Source organism: Planococcus citri, chromosome 3 (assembly GCF_950023065.1).
Source record: "Planococcus citri chromosome 3, ihPlaCitr1.1, whole genome shotgun sequence".
NCBI classification, from domain to species: domain Eukaryota; kingdom Metazoa; phylum Arthropoda; class Insecta; order Hemiptera; family Pseudococcidae; genus Planococcus; species Planococcus citri.
The window spans coordinates 59,665,161-59,691,775 of record NC_088679.1 but is presented as its reverse complement, the minus strand read 5'-3'; the positions used below and the strand labels follow the sequence as shown (position 1 = coordinate 59,691,775).

General features: G+C 34.1%; 1 protein-coding gene across 7 annotated transcripts in view; it reads left to right on the top strand.

Moving 5' to 3' along the window:
* Positions 1–26,615, top strand: part of LOC135841590 (protein prickle-like) — a 511,819-nt gene that overhangs the window by 315,618 nt on the left and 169,586 nt on the right. Inside the window, exon 1 of one of the 7 annotated variants that reach the window (XM_065358617.1) lies at positions 20,550–20,570. The exons of the other annotated variants lie outside the window; for them this stretch is intronic. The gene's annotated coding sequence lies outside the window, so the exon portion shown is untranslated. Of the gene's footprint in view, positions 1–20,549; positions 20,571–26,615 lie in introns of those variants that run through there. 7 annotated transcript variants of the gene reach the window in all.

Here is a 26,615-nt window from a genome sequence, read left to right as displayed (position 1 = left end):
AAGTTGTACAAAATACAAACTTATTCTGGTAAGTAGGTATTCATCCAACTATAATTTATCCATACGCAGCTAACTAGCGTTCTTCTTATATGTACCATATTTTACTTACATATATACGTACATATATTAATTAATAATCAGCTCACATGAAATATGTACATAGATTTTAACGAGCAGTTTTTTTTTATTTTTAAATATTCATCAGTACTTTCAATAGATCCTTTTGCTCTTTAAAACTGATCGCGATGACGAACTCAAATAAAATTGAATTACATTTCATCGCGAATACAAACATAGGTAGTCTCAAATAAATTTAGAAGTCTAAAAATTTAAATTACGAATTGAAAAGTCAACTTCCCAAGATACACGTATCATTCTGTTTCTAATTATTTTCTTCATTCACGATATTGAATTTAATGAAGACTGAAAAGCAGCCCGTTCTATCATTCAAGTTATCATGTTTCAAACTTTGAAGTCATCATGCGCATGCTATCAATACTACCTATCATTAAAGCAATTCTGTTGGTAATCTGTGTTAGAAACAACTTTGAAGTTCGAAATAATGAAAATAAATAACAAAGATGTCTATTGCATTAATCGGTGCCCCTTTGGAAATGAACGCGGCTTCCAGTACCTTTAATTTTGCATGAAAGACTGCGACGGATTCTCTAACACATTTTTTTATATCTATGTTATAACATTCATAAATTATCCATGATCAAATTTGATTAGTCATCATTAGATTGTGAGCGGAAGTTTGGAAATTTTTGTTCATTTTGCAATGAAAATTCCACGCAGCAATACTCAAGTTTTAAAATGATGAAAATTATTGTTCAGTTGCATTTATATTACAGCCAGCCTACTCTGAAATAGCTACAGGGTGCCCAGAAATATCGCGAACCCCTAACAAAGTTTTCTGCTAAATATTTCGGTTGGTCACAGTGAATGATAATGATGATAGCGCATGATTGGTTGTTAGACTGAGATAATAACATTCCACCAATCATATGCGTTTATTTCACGTTGCCAACCTATATTTTTAATAAAAAACTTTCCTCGGGGTTCACCATATTTCTGGGCACCCTGTACGTAGGTAGGTAGGTAGGTAGGTACTAACCGATCATTCTCCAACTCCCTGCAAAGTAGATATCAGTGCTTAATTTTTTGTTTTTCAGTTGTTTTCTATTGTGGAGATTTTTTTTAGATCAAATAATTTCTCTAACTGTTACTTACCCTCAGTACCCTCACAGATACTACACCCGACAATCCAACAGAGTAATTTTCTCGCACCATCGACAACACCCATCGATGCGTATCCCATTGCGTCTAATTACCCGCCAATTATAAAACATCGCGAGATGAATAATAGGTACTCTTCCGCGTAGCGAAACTCAACATGAAATTACGTATGGTACCTCATAAGTACTCGAAGCAATTCGCAATGCATCCGCTTCTTCTTCACTAAATCGACGATATTAAAATTTCGCCCCCTCTGTTCGTCTCCTTTCTACCCAACTTGGAACATTCCAACTGCGGAAAGTACTCCATCTTCTATCCATAGTACGAGTAATATTGCCATTAGGCGAAACAATCTGCGAGAAGCTCGTCGACCGTATATAATGGACGAATAATTCAACGGTGAAAAAATTACAAAATGTGACGGCTAGATTTTGGATGCAGAATCCTGGAAACCTTCTGCTCATGCGCTAAACAAGACGCTTACAGTGCTGGTGGAGAGAGAGACGGTTTACTGGTTGAACATGGGCTGAACCAGGGAACCGTCTCTCTCTCCACCAGCGCCGTAAGCATCATGTTTGGCGCATGTGCAGAACGTTTCCAGGATTCTGCATCCAAAATGTGGCCGTCATTTCCTGCGATTTGAATTATTCGTCCATTATATACGGTCGACGGAGAAGCTTCAATAATAATAATACCGTCTGCACGACTGTCATCATGGTCTCAAGCAGTCGCCACGCTTGTCTGCATCATCGCTAATTACCATTCCAATTCCACTATCGAATCAACGCGTTAATATGGTCATTTTTTCTCTCTCTCTGTCTCTTTCGCTGGGTATTCTTTCTTTATGCAAAATTAAAAACAAAAACCGTATACTCGTCGCTGGTCCATTTATATGTACTGTAGTAGAGACTAGAGAGAGAGATATTCGAGTCATTAAACCCTTTCATCACCCCGTCGTCAAGTGTAAATTAACCTACCACACGATCGTGAAAATACTCCACGTTTTGTCGAAATGCGGTATAGGTTTGTGCGCCACAACAGTTCAACTTTATTTTTGGTAAAATCCAATCGGTGTTATTTTCTTTTAAAGGTGTTTTAAAAGCGCCCGCACATCGTATAAGGTATACGAGTGCACAGAAAAATAAAAACTCCGAGTAGAGATCTAATAAACCGAGGAAATTTAATTTACCGCGGTATAACAGATATCATTAGAAGATCAAAAAACACGCATATATATTATTTCGATTCGGGTACCTCTACCTATATCTTATAGGAGTTTCGTATTTTTACGGCGCTCTGTATTACAGCACCTTGATGTAATAACCATCTCGCGGTACCGATTATTTTATAATTCTTTTATCTGTAAAACTCGATTCTTTTTTCTCGTTCCTTCATTCCATACGTGAAATTTCATCTGTTTTATTCGTACGTGACAACGTTTTTTTACCCCCTTCCATTTTGTGTGTTGTTTTTTTTTTAGTTTTTAGTTTTGTGGTCTGTAATTTCGACGACATGCACTGTTTTTTTCATTCTTCGATATGTACGCTTTAATTTTATCGCCGAAATTGACAGTGGCGTGCCGAAGTCTTTTTCATGTTGCATTCTTTACGTTTACTTGTTGATACGCAGGGATAGGTACTTTGAAGAAATGAGAAAATCAAACATTTACAAGTAAACTGAAGGTTTAATCATTTGATTGATATGCCTAATGAGAAATTTGTTGTCTCTAAAATTGATTATCATGCCGGGAAAGTTGATTTAATCACTTACTGTAAATTTTAAACGCATTTTATCTAAATTCCTGGAACATTTTCTGGAAGATTATCTCGACTAAGAAATGTTGAATTATTGTTCATCTTGAAAACTGAAGTGGCAAGACCAATTAGAAAATCGATAGGTTTTCAAAACTGGGGAGCTTGAAAAAAAAAAATTGTTCGCCCATTCAATTTTTAAATCTAGAAAGTTTCTTCTTCTAGGATATCAATTTTTACTCGTCTACTTGAATATTCTCCGTTATGAGCATGATTTGAATGATCCAAACTTTTCCCAGCATTTGTGAAATCTTTCAAAATTATGTTGATTTCGTTCTCGTAATTATTACGTAAATGCCATGCCTTCTTCCATTCCCGCGATAGGCATGCCAATTGTTTTTTTTTTGGCAGGGATGTAAGCGTTTAAATTTTACAAAATGGCGTCGTTAAAAAATTTTAAGGATGGCTCTGGTTTGAATTTTGTTGTCTCCCCTCCCTCTCCCATGATTGTAAAAAATTATAAATACCAAAATTTTCAGGACAATTGTGGTTTATTAGGATATGGGAGGAATTTTTTCCACTTTTCTGTCAATTTTTGGTAACAACGTGTTGAAAATGTGTGAACGCGTATTTGGAATTTTTGAGGTCATTTTAGCTAAAAATAGCTATTTAAAAAAAAAATCTCAAAAAAAAAACAGAAAACCCCATTGCAATTATTAATGGACGAGTACATTATTCCATTTCCGCTGATTTCGGTGATTTTAAAGCTCTATAAATAATACAAGTATGGAAAAAGATTATGCTCTTAAGAAAGTCATAGGTCATAGCATTTTACGTATGTGTTACGTACTGCGCATGGCAGGTTGGTGTCGTCACGCGGTGGAGCAACCAATGGGGTGTAACGTTGTACGTGAACAGCTAATTCGATGCGTGCGCAGTACGTAAAACTTACGTAAAATGCTATGACTTTCTTAAGAGCATAATCTATTTCCAATATTTCCATACTTGTAGATATTAAGGGGATATTCTCAATACACCAAATTTTCTCATAGCATAACCAAAATGCCTTAATTTTACATTGGTCTTATGGGACGGAATGGGACAAACTTCAATGTTATAATTTAAAGCTGCGGAAGCATGGAATGGGCTCAAATTTGAAATACATGTTTTTCAAGACATTTTGAACAATCCTGTGCGTGCATTTGTCAATACGTTGAATAGTTTTTCAATAAATACAGTTTCAAGAAATGTTGGATTTTTCTCAAAAAGTCCAACATTCCATTAAATCGTATTTTTTCGAAAACTACTCAACGTATCGACAAATGCATGCACAGGATTGTTCTAGTGGTCTTGAAAAACATGTATTTCAAATTTGAGCCCATTCCATGCACAAATTGCTCTGAATTATGTGTTTGAAGTTTGGCAGGCGGACAGATATACTACCATGTATTGAGAATATCCCCTTAAAGAGCTTTAGGTGATTTAGGTCATTTCCTGACAGTGTTGCCATTCTGAAAATTTGAATCCCGTCAGATTGATCTGTGATCTCGAAAAATAGCTAAAAACTGCCAAATTTCCCACCGAAAGTAGCGAGAGTTCCTGCTAGATCAACATTTTTAAAAAGTCCCACTTTTTTGATAAAAATATGCTAAAAAGTTTCATTTTTTTGCCAAATAAATCATTAAAAATTGTCGTTTTTTGCAACACAAAAAAATCCAAAAAGTCTCATTTATCTTTCAAAAATTGCTTTAAAGTCTCGTTTTTTCGTCTAAATTATCAAAATGTTTCTTTCATATCAAAAATTGAAAAATTTTCATTTTCAATTTGAAAATTGATTTTGAAGAGATTTTTTTCAAATTTCTGACATGAAAGAAAATGTTAATAATTATGACGAAAAAACGAGACTTTGAAGCATTTTTTGGAAGAAAAATGAAGCTTTTTTGAACAGGCACTCTCCATCCGATTTGAACGAAACCAAGTTATGGTTGGAGATGAAGCACGTTTTGAGACCTCCGTAACCAAAATTTCAGGTGCCAAAGTTCATTTTTTGATTTTTGGCGAATTTTTGAAAACTTAAACAAAAATCAAAACGCTATTTTTAGGGTGATTTTTAAAGTGTTTCATGAAATTATGAGGCATTTCTGCTTCCATGCATCAATAATTACTGGAGCATCGAGCGATTTTTATAGAAAAGTTTTTTCCAGAAATTTCAATCACTTTGACAAGGCTAGTTTGAAGAAATAATAAATTCAAACATTTACTTACAAGTAAACCGCATAATGAGACATTTGATTTCTCTAGAATTGATTAGCATGCCGGGAAAGTTGATTTAATCACTTACTGTTAATTTACACTCATGCACTTGCTTGAAGTCTTCTTGCAAAGGTTATGGCCATGGTTTTTTTTTTTCATTTAATTCTGTTATCAAAGAGCTATCCATGTGTTATGGCAAAATCAGTGTTATTACGAAAAAAAAATCAATTAGAACAATACCCGATTGAAAAAAATCAAGTTCTCAGTCTCAGTTGTAGCCCTCGTGTGTGGAATAAAGATATTAGAAAATTACGATGACTTTTTTTTTGTTTTTTTCGAGACAAACATTTTCAAAGATTGACATTTTAAGCTAAAATAAAATAGGTGCACTGATAGCCGCTTAATGTTGTAACGTTTGTCTAAGCCTGATTTAATGGCATAGGTAAAGAGACTGATGAGTGAATTTCTTGGTCAGAAATGTTTACCTTGTTTACTTGGACATGGTTAGTTTCCAAACACATTCTATCTCTAAAAAGTGCGTCAATATTATCTGGGTATACTTACATTGACATAATATGTACAATGATCAATTGTTTACGTTGAGGGCAGTGCTCAATGAGTAGGAGAATATTACGATTTAAACGTCGATCCCAGCTTATCAACCATTCTTTGCAAATCGCGGAGGCCATCTATGTATTTTGATTCGCATGATAATCATCAGGAAGATTTTTTACATTTTTAAAACAGTGGCACTCTTGAAAGTTTGCTGTAACCACCTAAAACGATTGAGAGGGTAAGCATTAACTTCTATCCAATAAGCAACGACCAAAGTATAGGTTCTAAAGTTTACGAGTATTTCTGGTCCCTACAGAGTGATCGCCAAAAATCCGAAAATGAACTTTGAGATTTGAAAGTCTTAATTTCTATGTGCATTAGCAAAAAAAATATTTACTAGGATTAGAAAGAAAACTTGCAAGGTCATATTGAACCCTCCGGCGAAATTTCAAGTTTCTCCTGAGGCTTTTAAATGGGTTGAAAGGGGCAAAATAAACTTGAGTATTTTCAACTTTGCGAGGTACCTATCTTACAACTTACAAGTATAGTGACTCTAACAAAAGAGTGTACCGAATTCAGTCAAAATTTCGAGAAAAACTGGCGAAACAGATTTTAAAAAAAACAGAGACTTGAAAATAATTTTGATAGAGTTGAAAAAATGTTCAAAAATATTATTTCAAATTTTCTCGTAAATTTTTTATGTAGATAATAATTTGAGAAATCGTGAAGGGATCAAGTTAAAAAGTTTATAAAAATTTTGTAAAAAAAAAACTAGTAAGTAAAGAGTAAAAAATAATGTTTTTCTCAAACAAAATTTAAAAAAAAACAAAAAAAAATAGCTCGAAAATGAATTATTTTTGGGAGTTGAAAAATTGAAAGAGCCTAAAAAAATACACCACTAGGTTCAATTTTGGCTCGTCAATTTTAAACTAAGTAATGTATTTTTGACTTTGAAAATCGGTAAGCTGATTGGTTTCAAATTCGAGCGTTTGTGATCTATAAAAAATGTCAGATCTTATTTGTTTTCTAAGAATTTCACAAAAAGAGCCCAAACAAAATTTAGCTCCCAAAAATTCGGATTGACTGCCCTAAATCTCTTCGTTGCTTTGTGAACTATTAACTCGAAACTGAGAAAGATTGAGATAATGGAGAAATGTTTGCGCGTCATGTCATATTGAACTTCGATGAGGAAAAGTTATGATAGGGGCACATTTTTCATCGTATTTTAAAAATTAATAACTTACTGATGAAAATTCTTATAACAGATGTTACTGATGCTGGGCAGAATTAATTGAATGTGTACGAGTAGCATTCGTTGGTTATTTTTGTTTGTTTTTTTTTTTCAAATTAGATTAGTGAAGGAAGAAGAAGAAGACAACAAATTCTCATAGTCAGTACGGAAAGTTGACCAACTCATAAATTTTAATTTTTATCGTTGAAATTTTTCCCCAAAATTTTCGAAAAAATTAAAAGCTCAGAATAGGTACTTTACTTACACTTACATATACCTATCTACATGTATTTAAATTTGAATGAATTCAAACAAACAACTATCAGGATTAAACGTAATAACTTACAAGATTTTCCTTCTCACAAGCGCGACTCACCTACCAGAATGTGGTGAAACAAATAAATAGGGAAATTTAAAATACCACGATGAAACTTCTCGAGAGATATGAGCTACACGTGAAAAAATTCTAGGCTCGCGTCGTCGTCATCTCATAAGTCGAGCGTATATCAGGCTAAGGTATGGTTTACGAAAACATGACGACAACGTCGAGATAAAATATATTTTCGACGACACGTTAAAAGGAATCTGCCGCCGCCAATTGATCTAGTGAAATTAAAAGGCCATTACAAATTCGGCCGTAAATCAAAGAGACACGAGGTGAAAATTTTTTTTCGACAATAAAAATGGAATTTAAAATAGAAAACACGACAGAAATTAGAATTTATAAACGTTTAAAGACCATTGACTCTGACTGGTAATGAAACAGGACAAATATAAAGTATAATTTTTATTACCGCAGTTCTCGGGCCATTTTCACGCACTTGTTTACGCCGCCGCTGCGGCGGTGGACGCGACGCGGGCCGCGACCGGAATGAATCGTAAATAAATCGAAAATAATAGGATGGTCGGATTACTGTATAGAAATCAATTTGATTAAATCAACGTATTAATGGGCTATAATATGTTTTGGGTTAGGATTAGGTATACCGGAGTACTGTGTATAGAAACCTGACGATGTAGTAGTGGACAAGAGAAGTTAAAGGAGGAGGAGGGTATTCGGTGTAAAGAATATCGTTTAATTTATGGTTTACCTACCTCGAACTAGTGCTTTATCGAACAAGCTTTTTACACGCTGTGTACACATTTCCAACGACCAAACGATCTCGTGTCAAATCATTTAGTCGTTTGGTGGCACAGCGAAAACATTCTTTTGGTTTTTAGCGAATTAACGATTGGGAAACGCCGGTTTTAATGGCTCGTTTTAGTGTATTAGGAATTTCTATAGTACTCGTATATATTGATCTTGTATAGGAGAGTTACTCGTTTGGCTGATTTGAATTGCAATTCAAGTAGCATGATAGGGGAATGGGTTGGGGTATCGTTTGTGTGTATAAGACAAGGTGCAAGGAAATAATAATTTCATGGATTTTTTTTCTTTGTATACGAGATTACCTGCTCGAAAATTAATGGTTGAAGATGTGAGCGAAGAGAAGACTTGTAATATTAAAGGAGTGGCTATTATGGTAAATTTTCAACTTTTTCATATATTTTTTTTTCGCCAAACGATACAAATACTCTCCAAAGTCGAAAACTACCTCTAAACCATTCTGGATGATTCAAAAAAAGTAAAACGACCGTTTTGGTTGTCATCAGAAAAATTACAACTGCATTCGGCCATTGAATTTGGACTCGGTGAAGTTCATTTAGAAAAATATTTTTACGAATTTAAGACGGGTCATTTTCTAAAAGATCCAAAAGGAATCTAATTGAGATTGGATCAACTTGTATAAATTGGGAATTTTTGTGCCCGAAGATTTTCCTGCAAGTTCTGGAACTTCTAACAACGAAGAGTCCATTGGAAAATGAACTGGTGCAAAATAATAGTAGTTTCGGATGATTACTTCTTGAATTGGAGGATGTGATTAAGCACAGCTTGGACGTATCTAATTAAAAATGAGTAAATTAGCAGAGACCATACCTTACTATACTTATGCATGTTTCAATCTTAAAATACTATCGACGATTTTTTCTAGGATTTGATTTTCTAGAAAACTAAGTACATCCTTCAAATTTGAAAAATTCAATTTTCAGGTTGAAAGCAATGTTTTTTATAATTATTTTTGGATCATAATTATTATACCGTGTAAGGTGAAACTTGAAGCAAAAAGGGCGTCAAAAACTTGGAGAATAAATCCTGAAACAGTTGAAACCTAGGTATCTACTTTTGTTTTGAGGAAAATACCGCAATTGAGTGGAAACAAAATCAGTTTGAAAACAAATTATGTTGGTATTACAACGCTTTTTTTTTAAATTAGATTTTTAATGCTGCGATTATGCCTCAAAATGTGAGAAAATTATGAGAAAATTCGCGAATTCAAAATGAATTGTGCATCTTTTTCTCAACTTTAGCTACCAACTTTTGAAATACCTACACTACAGCAATTTTTTTGCGAATTCAACAATTGGTTGTTGAAATTGCAAAGAAAATGCGCAATTCATCTAAAATTGCAAATTTTGTCCCTGCTTTTTTCTGATTTTCTGCTTCAATTATACAAGAAAATACAAAAAAAATCTTTTCAAATTGGAAGGTTTTTTTGGCAATTTTTTCTCTACTGAAATTGCGTTTCCTTCAGGGTGTTAACACACAGCCAATCAGCTAGTTGCAGTTTTTTTCTTCAATGATGATTTGAAATTTTGAGATGTGATTCATAAAAAATAGCCAAGCAGTTTTTAAATGGCACAGTAAAATATTTTTTGAATTCAATTTTTAAAAAATCGACATCTTTCTATCAACAAGAAGTGGAGCTGAAAAATCAGAAAAATGAAATTTTTAAATTGATGCTAAATGTCTAAGGTGAGATCATGTTGATTGTACCATCAATAGTTCCTTAGTTGAATGTTCTAATTTACGAAATTTATTCGACTTCATTTTATAAAAAAGATCAAGATATGTATGAAAAATCAGCTTCAAGTTGATATTTTAAAGTAAACTTAGCAACCAATGCAACCATCAACCAATATAGTGAAAGCAAATGCAAAAACTATCTTGCAATCAGCATAAAAAAAAATTCCTGGAAAATAGTTATGCCGAAATCTTAAGCGAGGTCCGCGGGACCTGGCAAGAGGGTTCCCCAGATTTGGATAAGTATAATAAAAAAATACAGAGATTAATTTTTTTCACATTGAAATTCTATTTTACCCTACTCTTTAACATCGTGGAAAAGAAAAGAAAAATAAGAAAAATAGTCATTTGTTAGCGTAAATATTTGAATTTATTTTTCAAATCTTCAGCGTCCACAATTTGGCAGTTTTTAGAGTTTTTGCGCGAAACGCGAAAAAACTCTATTGTAACCACTTTTTCATGGTCGTCGTCGTTGTCATCGTTTAGATTTTTAAAATGCTAAGCAATACGCAAAAATAATTAGCTACGTTTATTTATTTCTAAATTCCGATTTCAATTCAAAACTTTATTGTAGATAATATTGATATGAAAATGAAGATAAAACGGTGAGGAAGTATGTAATAAGCCAAAACTGAAATTGTAGATATAACTTTGGCGGGTTAGTTTCATTTTTTTTTCAACAACGAAAAACAAATCGAATCGGTGAAGATTGTAATTTTCCAAAATGAAATATAACGATATTTCATGTAGCAAAATTCCAAAGATTATTTTGAATTTAATTTTATAAAAATCTGGCATCTTTCTAAGTATCTATACCAGGGTTGTTGCGGATCACGGAAATTTGATCCGAATCACGGATCACGAATCATTGAGAAATTTGTGATCCGGATCACGAATCACGAATCACGAATCACTCCAGAAAAAAGTGATCCGGATCAAATTTCACGGATCGTTTTTCGGATCATTTCAAGGAAATTGTACTGGGTACTTTTAAGTTGAAGATGGAACAAAAACGTGAAAAAACGAAATAGTCTCCATTTTATTTTCAAAAAATTTGCAATAACACATTATACAGGGGTGGGAAAAAGTCAGCCTCACCTTGAAAATTTGCAGAAATTGAAAAATGAAATTTTTACATTTCAAAAAATTTTAGTTTTTTGTCAATAAATCAAAAACTACGCATCCTAGAGAAAAACTAATGAGATCATGTCGATTGGAAATTTAATTCTCTACAATTTTGGTTATGTGTAATTTTTTCGTAGGACGCTTCCTTTCGCCTCCAGATTGACTTTTATGAAACACAGTGTGCAAATTTTTCAAAAAATAATTTTCAAAAAGTTTTACTTGCGGTTTTTTGTCAAAAAATCAAAAACTAGGCATCCTTGCAAAAAACCAATGACATTACGTCGATTTTACCTACATCAATATCCAACAAATTGAGTTCAACTCCATTAATTTTTAATAAAATCGAATTTTCAAAGCAAAAACATGCAGCAATGCTGCATTACTGGTGAAAAAAAAGGATCCGTGAAAAATGATCTGCGGAAAATTTTGAATCGGATCATAGATCACGAATCCTTGTGGAATAATGATCCGGATCACGGATCACGATTCCTACTGCAGAAAATGATCCGGATCACGGATACAGATCACTAAAATGTGATCCGGATCACGTAATGATCCGGATCACAACAACCCTGATCTATACAAGAATTGAAAGGGTAAATTCAGAAAAATTAATAATTTTTCAAAATAAAATAAATTACGATATTTCGTGTATGTCTGAGGTGAGATTATATTGATCATACCATCAAGATTTGTTGAAGAACTATTCAAAATCATACAGCATTAGAATTTAGATCACCCAATAAGCAAAAGGTAAATGCAAAAACTCTCTTGCAATCAGCGAATAGCTGATGGCTTGTTTTATGAAATGTTTAGGCATAAAAATATTGACGAAACAAATATTTACAAATCGCAGTAGGTTTTCGAATTATTTGACCTCAAACAAACGTTCAAAACAATAATAAAAAAAAATAAAAAGTACTCGTTCTCTTCGATTTTAATTGGGGAACCCTAGAAATTGTTGGCTGATAAAACCGAAGTTAAAAATGCTTAGCAAACAGCTTTGTTGAAGAACGCGAAAGTGACTTGTCAAGTACAAAGGTGTCTTATGTGTAGCGTAGTACGCAATACTCAAGACACCTTTCTTAATAACGTGGCGCGTCAAAGAATTCTTCATAGCGATTTCAATAGAGTTCCCCTTGGTGGGGGAACCCTAAAAATGAAAAGTTTGCAGGTCATTGCATCAAATCTTTTTAAATTGAAAAAAGTAGTCCAGAAATCCCTCTGTTCTGGATTTTAATGAAATGGATGAAACCTTTGAACCTCGTTGGAGTTTGCGTGAAACTTTTTTTGACAATTCTTCCTTTCTTTTGAATAAGACGATGAACGACAGTGGGAGGAACGGGGGGAGGGGGTAATCTTGAAATCGTTTGTACCTTATCTTCAACGAGAATAATATTCAAAAAAATCTCCTATTCAGAATATTTTTAAAATCTTGGGGCACCCTGAAAACTTGATCGAGGAGAAAGTGTGAACTGCAGGTTTTTTACAATGCTGTGATTTAATTTCGTAGAAGTCTTCCTCAGGGATTTGGATGGGAAGTGGTCTCAGTAGTACGAGTAGCTCTTGACCCAAGTACCTCGCTAATGTCGCCATTACAGTATTAGCTGTCAGTTTTGAGTTTACCTACCACAATTAAATTTTGAATTTTCCGATTTTTAAAAACCGCTAGGTACCACGACGCTTGAGTTTTTCGCACGGTGTTGTCGTGGGAAAATTTTGACCCACGCGCTTGACCAAGAGGCATGTTTTGTTTTCCCTTTCAACTAAGTTTTTCATATTATACATATTTTTCAAAGATTATTCGTTATTTCTTTATTTTTGATGAAAACTTATAGAATCCTCGAAGGATATTAAAATGAAAAACTTAGGTGAACTGGAAAATTAAAAAGTCCCTTGTGCGAGCGCGTGAGTCAGAATTTTCTCACGACAACTCCGTGGGAAAAACGTGACCGTCGGGGTAGCGATTTTTGAAAATCAGGAAAATTAAAATTTTACTGTGGAAGCTAAACTCAAAACTGAAAGCTGAAATTTTAATGGTGTGGTACTTGGGCCAAAAAAGCTACCATTGAAAGTGAGTTCACTTTTCATCCAAATCTCCGGAGGACACTTCGTTGAGGTTCACTAGCAAATCTAAGGGAAGTTTGCAATCTGTACTAGGGTATGAATATATCTGCAATCGATGGCGGTGGTGCTTGTTGAACTTGCATGATCTCGATTGGTTTTCATGGTATCTACGGTGCTAAAGGTGATGAAGATGACGATGACTCCCAAATATCTTTTTTTTGGTCACGTCGTCCTGTAATCATTGGCATCTCGACGTTGTAACGATTCAACGCATCGGTTTTTCTAAAATTTGAGAAATGCAAATCAAGGTTTTGTTTATAACAAAATCAACACTGAAAAGAAAATACTTACTGTTTGTTGATGATATCTTTAAGAAATTGTACTGTTGGTTTATAAATCTGACGAAATCTGGATTAATTTTTATTACACCTTTTCTAACAAATTAATGTTTTTTGCAAAATGATATCGAGGCGTATTAGAATTGAGCACAAATGTAGAAAATTTTCAAGTTGGCAGGATATCATGGATTTTTAGTAGACACCCTATCTCAGATCAAATCTGCACCCGTAGGTACTCTCTGGCAATCTGAAGATGTCTAGCCTAATGAAAAACACTGTTCCGTCTATTTCTCGTTGAAAAAGAAGTGGAATTGAAAAAACTATATTTTAGAGACAAATTTTGTGATTTTATTTCAATTTTTCACTATGTATGTACGATCGAGTGTATCTTGACTTGAGCCTCATAGCTATTTCATGACATCACGTCTTGAAAATTGATGGCTGAATAACGGTTATTTGAAAAACTAAATCTAAAACAAATCAATTTATGAATCGTGTTTAAAACACGTTTTAAACACACAAAAAACCGTTCAAAACTTTTTTTCTGTTTTAAACGTGTTTTTTTTTCAAGTCCAATTTCCTAATAGAAACACGTTTTTTCCAGTTTCTCGTTGAAAAACATATGGAATAATTGCTGAATGAACTGTATTTTTAGATTTTCATTTTTCTTCCTGTACTTTTTTTATACAAATTTTGTGTTTTGAATTTTGGTTTAAATTTTTCATATGTACATTGGGCGCATCTGCCCATATTTTGTCTTCTTCAATTTTTTCCATTTCTAGATCGAACTGTAAGAAAATTACAGGATATTCAAGAGATCATTCCATATTTACTTACATAACAGATTAATTTACGCCGAGCTGTTTCATACGAAGATATCGTAAAATCATATGAAAATTCGAACAAAAAAAATTACAAGTTAACAATCACTAAGTGACCGAATTATTTACACGAAAAAAATGTATCAAAGTTTACAACTTGATATTTCTTGAGCATTATAGCTTATCTCCCACTGTAAAATTTTGAATTTTCAAAGACACTCAGGTTTTTCCTATGGCGGCGTTGTCGTTGGAAAATTTTGTCCCACCCGCTTGACCAAAAGGCATGTTTCATTTTCCCTTTCAACTAAGTTTTTCATATATTTTTCAAAGATTATTCATTAAAGGCCTTTTTATAATGACCGTAGAAAGCTACCGAAAAAACGTAGAACAGTTGTACACAAAATTTCAAAGTGCTTTTTTATTTTACTTTGCCTTAAAAAAAGTACTTTGAAATTTTGTGTACAACTGTTCTACGTTTTTTCTGTAGCTTTCTACGGTCATTTTAAAAAGAGCTGAATTCTTTAATTAATTTTTACTGTGGAAGCTAAACTCAAAACTGGAAGCTAAAATTTTAATGGTGTAGTACTTGGGCCAAAAAGACTACCACTGAGTCCATTTTCCATCCAAATCCGCGAGGGACACTTCTTGAGGTTCACTCGGGTTCACTATTAAATCTAAAGGGAGTTCGCAAACAAGTAAGTACTAGGGTATCATCTCCAATCTGCGCCATCGCCAGTGGTGCTTTTTGAACTTGTTGCGGAGGAGAATCTCCATGGGCAAGCACTGCAATGGCCTCACTAGGTGGTGAAGATAAACATGAAGATGACCTTGGTGGTGGTTTACGATATGTACTTAACTACTTACAATGCTAAAAATGATGACGATGACGATGACAATGACTCCCAAATATCCTTTTGTTGGTCACGTCGTCCTGTAACTATTGGTATTTCGACGTTGTAACGATTCAACGCATCGGTTTTTCTGAAATTAAGTGAATGAGAACTGCACATCAAAGTTTTGTTAATAACAAAATCAACATGCACTGTATACTTAGAAAACACTTAGGTACTGTTTGTTGAGTTTTAAATGTTTTGTTTAAGATATCGTTTTAAGAAACTTAAACCAGTGATTAATGAATCCTACGAAATTTGGATTAATTTTTATTACACCTTTTCTAACAAATTATTGTTTTTTACAACTTTCTTTTTTGCAAAATGATATCGAGGCGTATTAGAATTGAGCACATGTAGATACCGACTTTATGCATAAATTTTCAAGTTAGCAGCATATCATGGATTTTTAGTAGACACTAGACACCATATCTCACAATCAGATCAACTGTGCACCCATGTAGGTACTCTCTTGCAATCAATGAATGGTTTGTTTTTAATGATTTATTCTAAGTTTTTCTGCGATTGTGGTTATGTCATGTGGTAGAGTTAGGTACCTAGGGCTGAGCGAAGAGTCGAGTTCATTCTTGACATGACTCTCTTTTGATCAAACTCTTTTCAACTCATTTCAAGTAATTCAATGGATCTGGATAAGTTTCAAACATTTTCAATCGAGAAATTGAACTGAAAAATACATAAATATTTGAAAAAAAATGCAAGCATCACTCGCATCGTAAAATATAATTAAGGCTTATCTCAATTCATTCAAAACATCTATTTTAGATTATCAAATCCAAATAAATTCAACGATTCTGATGGTGATAAGAGGCCAAATTGATAGGTATAAATTTTCTATACAATTTTACGAGTATCAACTGCAGAATGTTTTTCCGATTCTCTCCTCATAAATCTTTTTAGGACCCAGAGGTAAACAGTTTAAATTAAGTCTGGGTTAGGTAGGTACATACAAAATTACATTCCGTTTTAATGACAACTTCGACTGACAGCTCTAATGTAAAAATTTTCTCATCAAGCCAATTGGCAAAACCTATGGAACTCAAAAACAAATCACAAACTATTTACCCACAAAAAATCAATCCTCCCTTGGAAGCACCTTAGTCACCTAAACAGATCAGAAGAAATTATAATCACCCGCCTCCGAATTGGTCATACCAAATTAACCCACAGCCATCTGTACACCAAAGCTCCTAAACCCACCTGTCAATTCTGTAATTCTGAAATAATCTCCACTCAACACCTTCTATTCTACTGTCCCTCCCTCAAAACAAAACGCCAATCCTTAAACATTTCAGACCTCAACCCTACTATTCCTGACAACATCAAACAGATGGAAAACATTCTTAAATACATCAAAGAAATCAATCTTTCAAACCAAATCTAGACTAACCCCTCGAAACTGGGCGTAAAAATCCTGGCAATTATACACGCCCAGTATAAAAAAATGTCAGAAAAAAAAAAAAGGAGTAAAATGTCTTGGGAGTTCTTGATTTTGAAATTTTTCATTTTTGAATTTTGCGATTCGTAAAATCTTGTAAGTATCTATCTAAGAAAAAAAACCTTTGATAATTTTTGAAAATTTTTGAGAACCAATGAAACTTTTATGTGTTTGAATTGGGATAAATTTTGATTTTTGATAAAACAAGAAGTGTTGAAAGCAACAGCGTGAAAATTTTAAAATTGGTTGAAATTTCATTTTAAAATTTGAAGAGAAATTTCAATGCAAAAATTGAGAAATTGCTAAATTTTTCGGGACATATTAATTGTACCATTAAAGCGATTAAAAATGTACCTAAGTTTATACTTTTCTATGCGAGGCCTGCAATAGTATTTCAAAATGAAAGTGTTTTCTGTTTAGATATATTTGTACATATTGATGCTGTATAGAAGTGATAAAATGTTTTTTACTTCAATTGAAATCCAAAAAATTCCAAAATGCGTTTTTTTAGAATCAAAAATTCCGACGACATTTGATACTGCTTGTTTCAATTTTGTCCTGATAGGTGTTGGAAATTTTATTGGTGAGATTCAGTTGAAGTTGTCGAAATGAAATGTTGTGCTTTGATGCATTAAATTTTTCTTTTGCAAGTCCGCAAATTTTTATCAATTCAACTTTTATTTTCCATCGGATTCTTATTTGAATTTAGCTTTGGAAATTCACAATTCTACATACATGAGTAGGTATTCATTTTGAGGAATCCTCAAATTTAATTTTTTTTTCAAATACCACCATTTCAATTTTTCAGTACAAATTCTTAAATGAAAATGTTTGAAATTCATTCATTGAACTTCTTCCGGTCGTCGAAGGGATAAATTGAAAACTACAAAATATGTACCTATAGGTGCCTGTACTTATTTTTTCTGTGAGATGAATGATGATCGCGATGATTCGGAGGAAGAATAATGAAAAAAAGCAGACGCTCTTTTTCAATCAGTGAATAATTAAAATGACTAATGTCCATTTGATATAATCCCTTGGTGACCGAAATTTTTAGAAAAAATGCACCTATATTTTGGAATCATACAAAGATAGTTTTTTACGTCACTTCAGCTATAAGAATGTAACATCGTTAAAAAATTCTCTTCTTCCCTGTTGTACATTCCGTCAAAACTGTTGATTGAAAGCTGTGGATAGTAATGGAGACAAGTGATTAAATCACCAAGACTTTTTAGATCGTTCAAAATAATGTCTCCTATTTCCATTTTTGCAAATTAATATATTTTTTTCAATATTTCACTATTCCTACGCAACGTAACATTTTAGTTTACGTTTCATCAAAATACTCGGTTATCTTTAATTTCTGGTTGTATTTTTTTTTTTTTGGTGTGCACTTGCTACGCCGTTTCTAGGTAAAGTTTTAACGATTGAAGAAACGTGTTATAGAAAAGTTTCGTTTCTCAGCAAGTGTTTCAACCTTTTTGGTAGGCCGCTTAAGTTTTTAGATGGAAAAAATACGCGCCTCGGTATGTAGTACGCGAGGTCGTTAATTAAACTTTTAAACGTCGTCAGTTGGTACGGTTTGCTCAAAACATAGGTAACCTACTACCTGCGAGTACATGCCAAGAAGGGTAACTTGAAATGGGTATAGGAAAAGTACCTAAGTTTTTCCCTGCTTTGCAGACTAGACCGAAAACGTACAATTAGCGTGTGTATATGTTATGTACTACAAACATAGGTAGATAGGTAAGGTAAGGTATATATTCTGCACACGACTTAATTGAACAAAATTAACAAATTATCTCGTCTAAACTACCCACACATACCGGCGTACGAGTATAAACTTTGCAGTGTTTTTTAATAACTTTTCTCTCTTATTGGTAAGCGAAGCGTGAAAAGCTGGCGTGCTCGTGATGTGTTTGCTATATAGTGAATTATTTAGATGGGCTAGAGATCTGGGTTGATGAGAAATCAATGTTGAAGGAGCTTGGGATTGGGTTCGTGGTCGTATGTATGCTAAGTAGAGGGAGGACCATGGACTTGGGACAATTTTTGAAGACTTTTTCAACATGCCATCTCTGAAGGAAAGGTTTGGGTAGGACTGATCCTGTTGCATCTTGGACTCGAATTCGATTTTTATTCTATTGTTCAACGTGACCTGGATGAACAGAATATGCCTTCGATGGACTAAAATTGGGAAGAAATTGTTTTCAATATTTTCAAAATATGCCTTTCTTGAACTTTTGACTTTAAAAAAAATCTAAAATTTAAAAAATAATATTTTCTGTAGAATTATGAATGTGATAAAACCATTTTCAAAAAGCTATTTTTTGAATTTTTTCAAATTTTTGAAACCATGCAAAAACAATTACTTACTATGAGAATCAAAGAAATGCTAGTACAAGTATTTTCCGATTTTCACAGTTCATACTCCAAACTGAACGCCTCTGTAAACTAAGATACCTAATATATGAATTTTTAAAAACGTATAAGAGTGAATTTGATTGTACGTCGTGTAATGAAGTGTCAAGTTCGAAGAATATTTTCATCAAGGGTTTTATTTCTGTTTCGCATGGTAAAACTGATACCTCGGGAATGTGAGACATTTTCGAAATAATTTGAAGCTTTTCGAGGTACTCGTATTTCAGAGAGACAGAAGGAATAAAAATTTTATCGTCGTCGTCGTCGTAGTCGAGTAATTCGTGGAATATTATTTTTCGCGAACGATGATCTTATTTCGTCGAGACGGAAGATTCTGTTTGTGTCGTCGGATTGCGTAATTTTATTAGAAATTTTCTGCTGGTCACGACGAGATGAGATGTAACCTTTTTCTTTGGTTCCCCAATCCTATACAGGTGGGGCAAATTTATTCTTTTTAATATGGGGATACAGCATTTGACTAGGCAGGCACACCCCTACCACCTCAACGTCACAATGCTTTTATGAGGCGAGATGAGATGTAACCTAAGTGTATTCGGATTTCGGGTTGAAAAATTCTCTCATAGTGATGAAAAAACAGAAAGGAAGAGGGAGCAAGAAAGCGAGATACAAAAAATTACTTACATATTGAATTGAAAACTCTTCAAGTACTACATGGTAAAAGGAATAGTAGACTCCCGATTATCCGCCCTAATTGGGGCTCAAGGTATGGCGGATAACGAAAATGGCGGATAATCCGAAATAACGTTTTCGGGGGAATTCGTTTTGTAAGGTTGAAATTTTTAAAAAAATTTTCCAACTAAAAAACAAAAAATAAACATGATTTTTTTAGAAAAAATTTGAGAAAATATGCATCCGCCCTCAGTAGGTCGGATAACCCGGAGGGAAGGGCGGACAAAATTGGGTCGGATAAGCCGAAGGGTGGATAATCGAATGACGGATAATTGGGAGTCTACTGTACTCTTCTCTTCAAACAATAAATTGCCTTTATTATATCATAATAGAATCATAGATTATAAATTGTTTTCTGAAAAATTTTCTCATATGTGATGAAAAAACGGAAAGGGAAAGGGAGCGAGAAAACGAGATACAAAAAATTACTTACATGTTGAATTGAAAACTATTTAAGTAGGTACTGTATTAAAACAAATCACTACTCTTCTCTTCAAGCAACAAATTGCTTTTATAACCATAATAGAATCATAGATTCTGAAATATTTTCAAAAAATTAAGTACTTACCTTGAATTTCGATTTTTATACCCAAAAAATCTGATTTTGCCTCCTCCTTGGCAAAATCCTGGCTACACCTCTGACGACGGGAGAAATTTAAAATCAATCTGTGAATTCTCCAGAATGATTGTGAGAGCGTTCATCAGTGTACATATTTGATGAGTTGAAATAAATTCATTAATTTCTTGTATTTTTTTTTTGTTTTGTTACAGGTAAGATTTCAAATCATGTTCTTGAATATTCAAATCAAGTTCAAGACGATCATTTATCAGGTATGATAGAGCTTACTATTTTCACTCGAGTTGAGCTGAAAATTTACTTGACATTTTCGGTTTGTTTTTCATCTCCTTTATGAGTTGTTGTGGCCAAACTTTTTCAAATTTTGACACTGAATAATATCATAAAACTTTGCATGCTTGACTGCATTTCATATTTCGTCTATGTCGTTAATTCCTGAATTTGAAATTCGGTGTTCGTAAAAAGTCCTTATTAAAAACATCAAATCAGAACTAAAATCTTACCGAATTCGTCTTGCAGGTAATTAATTAGAGTCAGAACAAACTAGTGCTCTAAAAGGTTCTTACTTCGTCTATTATATGCCTCTGTGTACCCAGACAAATCTAAGGAGATGAACTGTACGAGATAAAACTCGAAGTTAGAGATCAGGGAGCCATATAAAAGAGATGTTAAACAACGATATGGGGACTGATATAAAGACGCCTTGAAAAACACAGGGTCGAAAAGGTTATCAAGGAAGTGATTATAGACCAAGATTTGTGTGGTCTAATTGGAAGCGTGTGAATAAAAAGTAGCGGCTTCTTTCGTTCCATGAAAATAATACGTAGACGTACCTGTGTGGCGCTTTGGTTTGTTATTTGATGGACTGGACTCGTGTAGTGGGTGTGGTGTGGTTCAGGTATGTCAATTTGAAGGATGAAATAATTGTGAAGGGGAGATTTCTCGATGATTTTTTTGTCAAGTATTGGAAAATGTGTTACTCATTAGTCATTTCAAATTTTGTTATGAAGTGGTGGGTGGAAATTGGTTAAAATAACGACTTGAAAAACAATTTAAATGGCTTCAATATGGAATGAATTACGCGGGAAGAGAAACAAAAGTTTGCTCATCTCTTCATATAATGGAACTAGGTGTACCTAAAGGTATTGCCTCCCGTCTCCTTCAATTTCAGCAACAAATTTCTTGGATTTTTTTTGGTGGGGGGCTAGTAGAGGCACTACATATATTCATTACCTACTAATTCACACCTAAAATTTCTGTGAAATTGGTCAAAAAATAGGTTTTACAGTGATTTTCTCTATTTTTACCACGTAACTCTTTTTTATTCTGTAGAGCGTTGTATGAGCCAGATCTGGCTTATTTATGGTACCATCAAGTAGATATGTTAAAACCTCTTGAACATGTATGCCGAAAATGAGCTGGATTTGGCCCATACAACACTCTACTGAGCAAAAAGAGTCGAATTTTCTGCCATTTTCACCATGGAAAATTCATTCTTTGATCTGGAGAGTGTTGTATGTACCGGATTTGGGTCATTTTTTACATACAAACTTACAAGAGTCCAACACACTTGCACCCTGAAAATGAGCCGGATACAGCTCATATACATACATACAACGCTCTGCAGAGCAGAAAGTGTCGAATTTTCCATGCTGAAAAAAAATTTTAAATCACTGTAGAAAGGGTTTATTTTTAATGAATTTTGCTGAAATTATATTTATGAATAGAGTACCTCTCCCTCCACATGCCCCCATCAAAATTTTATTTTTTCTCAGTGACAATTTTTTTTCTGAAATTGAGGGAGTCGATTACTTAGGGTACACAAACACATAGTTCTTTCCCATGAAGCCATAGCCACCAGATGGGCATCAATGTTTTTGTTTATCTCGGTCAGGGCTACCAAATGTCCGATTTTATTGGTCGGAAGCCGAATCACCATTGAAACTTTTGATGGAAGATAGAAATCGGTGAAAATAACGATTTTTTGAATCCTTTCTGCGATGGCAGTATCTTCAGTGTCCTCAGTGTCATCGTTATAATTATCAGGTACGTGAATCTGCTTTGAATTTCCTTTTGAATGGCACAACCAGATTAACGTCAAGTATCACTGTTTGGAAACTATAGCTTCTTTAAGTCGGATAGTTTTCCTTTAAATATTTGAAGGAGAGAAATCTACTTTTTTTTCTGTGTTTGTGAACTTGAAAAACTTTGAGTTACATCCGCCCTTGATTCCCTGCAAATTACCCTAACTAACGTAAGAGGCTGATCTTTGGCATAAATGTTCGAAGAATGCTTTAAACAAGGTCATCCCCACTTAAACCTCTCGAGTATAACTTTAGACCAAGCAAGCCTTGGCTCTTACTAAAACGCTTGGGTTTGCTTTCTGAATTATTTTTAAGGAAGATGCTGAAAAAAATTCAGATTTTGTCCGTTTTCCACAAAAAAATCAAATTTTGGTTGAATTGATATGAAGAGGTGTAAGTACTGGTTTCTACTACATTTTCGTGAATTTAAATCAGTCGAAGGAGTTACGAGGATGGTTAATCCAAGATCATGAGTAATGAATTTCATCTTGGCTCTTTTGATGGGATTTTTCGAAAACTTGGAACTTTGAAAATCCTCTGAAAAAGGTGTAGGTAGGTAATTAGGTATACGAGGGGCGTTCAATAAAGACTCGGAACGTTTTTTTGGGGGGGTTGGCACTACTGGAAACGTTCCGAATGTGGCATCGTTGGAAAGTACGTTTCATTCCGGTTCCAGGTACGATGTATAGCTCATGTGTGACAGTCATTTAAAAAATCGCAGAAAAATTTCGCCTGTACAGCTGCGGGGGCCACTTTCATAGCCTCAAATCTTCGACCATTGATCTGGTTTTTCAACGTAGGGTACAGAAAAAAGTCATACGAAGTCAGGTCCAGACTATAGGGTGGGTAGAGTATCACCTCGATGCTCTATTTTACAATGAAGTCAGTTTCTGATCTCGAGAAATGAGGGCGATTCGTTGTCTTGGCGAAGCTTCCACCAACCTTCAGCGAATTAGGCCTCTCAAAAACGCGAAAAATTCGAAACATTGGATGATAAGTCATGTGTGCTGCTGATAGATAGCTGTAGTATAGCTGTCAGCTGTCTGACGGTGTTTTTTGCTCTTCCCGAACGATCGCAGCACCGTTAAACCTCCGTCAACTTCTCAGCTGGAGCGCCTGGTTCCCCCCTGCAGCCCCTCACGTCCTTAAACTGCTTCTACAACATGTAGCAAGTCGAACCAGATACAGCTGACTCGCCATGAGCATAATGAATCATGGAAAACGTTTTTGTCTGGGTTTTTTTGAGTTTAAACAAAATTGGATAGCATATACCGCTGAGCTCTCAAATTTTCCCCCATCACAAGTGTACAGGCGAAATTTTTCAACGTGTTTTCAAACAACCACCACACGCGAACTATACGTCCTACAACGAAGATAAATATACCACTGGAACCGGAATGAAACGAACTTTCCAACGATGCCACATTTGGAACGTTTCCAGTAGTGCCAACCCCCCCCCAAAAAAAAATTCCGAGTCTTTATTGAGTTCCCCTCGTATTAAATTTCAGCTATAAACTCTTGTTTGAAAAAAATTTTGATTTTTTTGTAAGCAATTAGTTATAACCCTATGTTTGAATTTTAAAGAACTGACCAATAATCGAAATGAGCAAACTTACGAGTATTACTTTTGGAATGATGTCTGGTAGCGTATTTTCCGGAAGATCAAAGACTTATCAATAAAAATGAGCTTTCTAATCCTTGTTGAAAAAACTTCGGTATGTTTTAAACTTACGGTTGCTTTCTTTTTTTTTCGTAGGATCCTTGATTGTCCTCTAAAATTGAATTTTCGCGATGAAAGAATTGGGAAAATTTTCAAGTTTTTCATTCCCAACAATCGATTTCAAATTCAGTTTATCTGAAAAGTTGTGAAATGTATGTATTTTAATAACGACATTACCAAGCGGGTTTTCTTTTATCAGATCCTGCTCAGAAAGTCGGTACAATATTTTATTAGGTAGGTAGTATAGGTAGTTAGGTACCTGTGTTTGTTTAAATGTTTCATTCTTCAGGCCTTTTTGCTGTTATCAGATCCCGATCGGACAATGTTTCATTACGTAGGTAGTACATAGATACCTACTTGTGTTTGTTTGAATGTTTCATCCCTCTGGCCTGCCGAGGGCCCAGCACATCTGAATAGAAATTCATCTCCTCACTATTATATGTATTTGTTTGAAATTATAACAAAATTGGTCATATATATTTTTTGCTCTAGATGTGTTCCTGGAGTGAAGATAATGGGTCTCAAAGAAGGCGTTGTTTGAATGTTTCATTCCTCTGCCCTGCCAAGGGTCCAGTTCATTTGGGTAGAAATTTTATTTCCATATCGACGTATTTGTTTAAAAACAATAAAAAAATTGGTCATGTATTTTTTGCTCTGGAGGTGTTCCTGGAGTGAAGATATGGGTCTCGAAGAAAGCGCTTTTTTAAAAAAAAATCGTAGTTTTTTCCATCGTTAGCACTTTAATTAATCTGTTTTGGAGAAAATTGTCTATTTTCAAAATATACTTAGTAGATCTAGGTCTATTTTAGATTCTGCGTCAACCTAGACAATTGCTATCAAAATTCAAGACCTTTTTAAAGATTCTATGAGCGGTTGAAAACTTTCAAATATCTTATTTTTGGGCAAATTCGTGTTTTGTAAAGAACCAAAATATCGAAAAAAATCATTTCTGAAATTGGGGAAGTATTTTAGAATACAATGGCGCCAATTTTGTCGATTTTTCCAAGTTGACGGTTATGAGCGAAAATTGGCACCATTATATTCCAAAATAGGCATATTCCCCAGTTTCAGAAATGGTGCCTTCCGATGTTTTGGCATTTTTTTTCGCGATCCACCTTCGCATTTTTTCCGAATTTTGGTTCAAAATATGTACTGATTTTCTTCTAATTTGAATCTTTTTTTGTGGAAAAGACCTTCGTAATTTTTTTTCCTGTAATTTGTGGGGAAAAAAGTGAAAAAAGTAGTATAGCTTTTCAACTTGTGCAAATTCCTGAGAACAGTTTTTTTTCACTTATTATACTTGACGAGTTTTGAAAGTTTATCAAGATTTCGATTGAAAGATTTCCCTTTGGTTTCTCTTCATTTTTTTCGCAGAACTCTTGATTTATCCAAGAAATTGAAGGTTTTTTGTGATGAGAAATTTCAAGTTTTCCGGACGTTTTTTATCACTGAAAAAGAACCAATTTTTTGGAAAAACTCACGATTGCACGAAAAAAATTGAAAAAAAATTGTACAGCATAAAATTTCCCATCTTTTAGATGGGATTTGTTTTTCCAGAGAAGTCGAGATCCTGTTTTTAAGAAATTCGAGCGAAAGACAGTTCAACTTTGTTGAGAGATTTTTTGTGACTTCTCGAATGAGCGGCCCTATAACATTGAGTATTTTTTTTCTATCCTCATTCAGTCCAATTTAAATTCGTCCAAGAAGTCTTAGGATGGCGAAGGAGGATTCATGTCTGAAAAACTGTTGAATGGCAATACGAAAAAATACCAAATGCAGTTTTTAGAATTCTGTAGATTTGTTATACGTACAGATGAAAAATTGACTGTAAATTCTGCTCGAATCATCGGATGATTTGTGAGAGCCTGGCAAACGTAGTCGTGATTCTTCCACTCCCTGTTTTAACAATTTTGGCTTTGCATTTCCGATCATCTTGTTTATATCTTTGCGTATATTTTTTCTTACATTTTACATTTTTTTATAAGTACCTATTTGATTTCCAATACCTCGTTAATCTTAAGGTTAGCATTTTTTTCCCTCGAATACTTCGATAGAACATATTTTATTCGTTGGCAAGAATTCGTGGCGATGAATCAACATTGTACCTTATTTCAAAGGTCAAAGCTCCTCGTTTTTCGACAACGATCACGTTTTTCGATTACGACTGCGCGTATAATATGTCATTTTCGTTACATTATAACCAACTATAGCTATTCTTTCGATGGTTGTAAAATTTATGGAAAACTAATTCGAAGTGGCGAGCTCGAGCTCGAGAGACGACACGATGAAATAAAAATTTGTCAAAATACTCGATAAACTTTAATCCACCAGTTTGGCAGGGTTTTTACAACAGCTAATACAATGTTTATCCGCACCTCGTTGACGGCTTAATAATAATTGTGTAAAAATACTATAAGATTATTTTTTCGCCTTAGTGAGAAAAACATACCTACTTATTTTTTGTTATAGAATGTAGATTAACAAAAAGAAAAAGA